Source organism: Vulpes vulpes, chromosome 3 (genome assembly GCF_048418805.1).
Source record: "Vulpes vulpes isolate BD-2025 chromosome 3, VulVul3, whole genome shotgun sequence".
In the NCBI taxonomy this organism is placed as follows: domain Eukaryota; kingdom Metazoa; phylum Chordata; class Mammalia; order Carnivora; family Canidae; genus Vulpes; species Vulpes vulpes.
This window is the reverse complement of record NC_132782.1, coordinates 71,403,402-71,407,694: the sequence shown is the minus strand read 5'-3', so window position 1 is coordinate 71,407,694 and position 4,293 is coordinate 71,403,402.

Genomic DNA, 4,293 nt, shown 5'->3' with positions numbered 1-4,293 from the left:
ATATATTAAGTATTGATATAATTAAGATATCACTGGGGAACTTGGAGGGCTCAGTTGGTTAAGCATCTGCTTTTGGCTCAGGTCATGATCCCAAGATCCTGGGATTAAGCTCTGCCTTGGGCTCCCTGTTCAGTGGAGTCTGCTTCTCTGTCTGCCCTTCTCCCCATCTCCAGCTTGTTCTCTCTCTCTCTCTCTCTCTCTCCCCACCCCCATCTCAAAAGAATAAATAAAATCTTAAAAAAAAAAAAAAGAATTAGGATATCACATTTAGTAACCCAGAATTAATTAAAAGATTATATCAGTTACTTATTATGATGTAATAAATCTTTCCACAACATAGTATAGAAGAACAGTCATGTGTTGTTTCACAATTCTTTTAATATAAGCACTCAGCTAGGCAGATCTGCTGTTTTCTTCTGGATTACATATATGAAATCAGTCAGATATGCTGGTATAGGGAACCTCACTCACATGTCCATCAGTTAATACTGGTTGAGCTATCATCTCAGTCTCTCTCTACTCATCACCTCTCATACTTAAAGAGGCTACCTTGAACTTCTTCAGCTAGTTGGTCACAGGGCACAGGAGGGCAAGAAGGTTTCTCCTGAATCCTAGGCTTCAAACCCCCAAATTCACGTCCACTGAATTATGTCAGTCAAAGCAAGTCACAGCACTAGGGTTATGAGGAGGGATGGGGGGTGAATGCCATCTTTTTTTTAAATATTTTATTTATCTATTTATGAGAGGATTTTAAAAATAAAAATTAATTGGCAAATTGGAAAAGGAAAAACAGAGAGAGAGAGGCAGAGACACAGGCAGAGGGAGAAGCAGGCTTCATGCAGGGATCCTGATGTGGGACTCAATCCCGAGACTCCAGGATCACACCCCGGGCCGAAGGCAGGTGCTAAACCGCTGAGTCACCCAGGGATCCCTGAATGCCATCTTTTAATGGGAGGAGTGGAAAAGTCCATTGCCAAGAAAGCAAACAGAATAAGAATTTGTGACCATTTTTTGAAATCTACCAAATAGTTCCAGACAATGATCATCAGGTATGGCTCACATCTCAAAAAAAGAAACAAACATTATGAACCACTTAATACAAAGAAGAAGAAGAAGAAGAAGAAGAAGAAGAAGAAGAAGAAGAAGAAGAAGAAGAAGGAGGAGGAGGAGGAGGAGGACGACGAGGACGAGGACGAGGACGAGGAGGATGAGGAGGAGGAGGAGGAGGAGGAGGAGGAGGAGAAGAAGAAGAAGAAGAAGAAGAAGAAGAAGAAGAAGAAGAAGAAGAAGAAGAAGTTAAAATCTGATTAAACCTCTAAATCTGACTACTAATCTTGGATAGGAAATTCAGGGTACAGAAGTACAAATGACACAAAATCACAGGCAGATCCAGATTGTGGTAAAGTTTATAGCACAAACAATCTGGTTTGTTCCATCCAATAAAGTATAAGTAAAATAAAAATAAAACTTAATAGGCAAATTGGAAAAGGAAAAACAAGTGTTTTATTTGTAGAAAAAATGACTCCCTACATAGAAAATTCAAGAGAATCTATTTACAAAGTATTATGAATAATGGTGACTGGATAAAATATCAAGAGAAAAATAGTATTTTTCTACAAATAATAAATAGAGAAACAAATTAAGAATTTCCTTTTACCACAGCAACAAAAATATAGTGTTGTTATTAAGAAATAAAATGGAAGGTAGCCGGGGATGGGGTAACTGGTGATGGGCATGAAGGAGGGCACGTGATATGATGAGTACTGATGTTATATGCAACTGATAAGTTATTGAACACTACATCTGAAACTAATGATGTACTATAAGTTGACTAATTGAATTTAAATTTAAAAAATGAAAGTTGGCCAAGGATTCTGTATAACTTTTACAAAACCAAAAGAGAGGAAGTCTTTATGATCAGAAGTTAGACTGAGGGTTTTTTTAAGATTAATTTATTTATTAGAGAGAGAGCAAGGGGAGGGGCAAAGGGAGAGAATCTTCAAGCAGACTCCCCACTGAGCATGGGGCCTAACGATGTGGGGCTCAGTCTATGACCCATGATGAGATCATGATCTGAGATGAAACCAAGACTAGGACACTTAACCAACTAAGCCACCCATCCACCTAGATTGAAATTTTAAAAATAAGACTCAAAATATGTTAACCATCCTGATTTGTGGATTGAAGGCAATTTAAACTCAAGTCTGAACTAAAATTTGAATAGACCATTCTAAAAGGAGTATGAACGTGCAAAAGCCCACAAATGGCCTAGAATAGTTTTTTTCAACAAATGTTATTGGTGCAACTGGATATCTTGTGAAAAAGAATGAATCTGGACTTCTTTCTCATACTATTCTCACAAATTAACACAAAATGGGTCATCAGTCTAAATATAAGAGCTAAAATGATGACCCTGACTTAGCCAAGTTTTTTTTAGATACGCCACAAAAATGTAAATTATACTTTTTCAAAATTAAAAACATTTGGGTATGAGTGCATATCGTCATGAAAGAGAAAAAACAGGCATAAAATAGGAAAATATATTTACAAATAATATATCACATTAAACACATATTCAGAATATATAAAGAACTTCCACAACTCAACAATAAAAAACAAATAACCCAGTTGTCTTAAACAACCTAAGGATTTGAATAAACTTTTCTCTAGAAAGGATCTACGAATTCTAATGAACACACAAAAATTATGCTCGGTGTCTTTAGTCACTAGAGAAATGCAAATTAAAACCACAATGAGAAATCACTTAATACCCTCTACAATGGCTAAAATAAAAAGACAGGTAATAATAAATGTTAATAGGACCAGGAGAAATTAGAATGCTCATCCATTGTTGATGGAAGTGTAAAGTGGTAAAGTTGCCTTGGGAACTAATTTGGTAGTTTCTCAATATGTTAAGCATAAAGTTATCATGAACCAGCAATCTCACTCCAAAGTATATACCCAAGACTTTAACACGTGTCCATGCAAAAACATTTATACAACTGTTAGCAGTATTATTGATAATAGACCAAAAGTGGGAAAACCCAAATGTCCCTTTACTGATAAATGGATAAACAAAATGTGGTTTATCCACACACTGGGTATTATTTGGTAATAAAAAGAGTAAGCACCACTACATGGGATAACATGTATGAACCTTGAAAACACTATGCTATATGAAAGAAGCCAGGCAAAAAAAACCCATGTTATATGATTCCTTTTATGTGACACATCCAGAGAAGGCAAATTGTATTTTTTTTTTTAAGTTTTTGGTTTTGGTTTTGGGCTCAAACTCACGACTCTTGATCAAGGGTCACACACTCTACTGACTGAGCCAGTCAGGTGCCCAAGGCAAATCTTTAGAGACAGAATATAGATTAGTGGTTCTGAGGGACTGGGAGGGAGTAGTGAGGTGGAGAGTGACTGTTGGCGAATATGAAATTTCCTTTGGGGTGTCCAGAAGGTTCTGAAATCAGAGTGTTGATGATTACCCACATCTGTGAATATATTAAAACAAAACAAAAACCCACTGAATTAAACATTTTTAAAAACTTAACTTTATGGCATTTGTAATATATTCCCAGAAAGCTATCATTAAAAAAAAAAAAAGAAGAAGAAGAAGAAAAAGTAAAATCTGCCTGTGACATCAAGGATACTTCCAACTTAATATCTTTTTAAAGAGTAAATAAAAAAATGCTTAAAGCTATATAAATTTTTCAAAGGCAATTTGAAGATATGCTAATTTCTTAGAAAATAGAATAAAAAACATATTATCATTGCTGAATTTTTAGACTCAGAGTGGGGCTTCCTTATCTTTTCATTTACTGAATTGTCCACTTTAGAATTAGCACTCATTGAACTGAGATAAATTGTCTATTTTTGCAGACGAATGAACCAAAGTCAAGTGAAAGAAATTGGAACTTTAAATGATGTCCAAACTTTAAATTATAAAATGATATTAGTTTTTAAAGAAATATCATTTCATTTTCTTCTCATGTTAGTGCACATTCAGAGTACCGAAAAGCCTAACAAATCAAGGAAATATACTGATGATAAACATTTCAACTGACAGAAACGGGAGAGAATTCTCTATGCTGATTATAAAATGCTAATTGTAACATTCATCCTTTGTAATTATACTAACTTCTAGGTTTTGCTTTTTAAGCTTGGACAGATTCTCCTCACTTTGATTTATTAGACTGTTTTAAGCAGGATGCACCTATTGCACTTTTTTTTTTTTAAACTAGCATAATGGAGAAGTCTAAAATAGATTTCCACTTTGTCTTTTAAAGT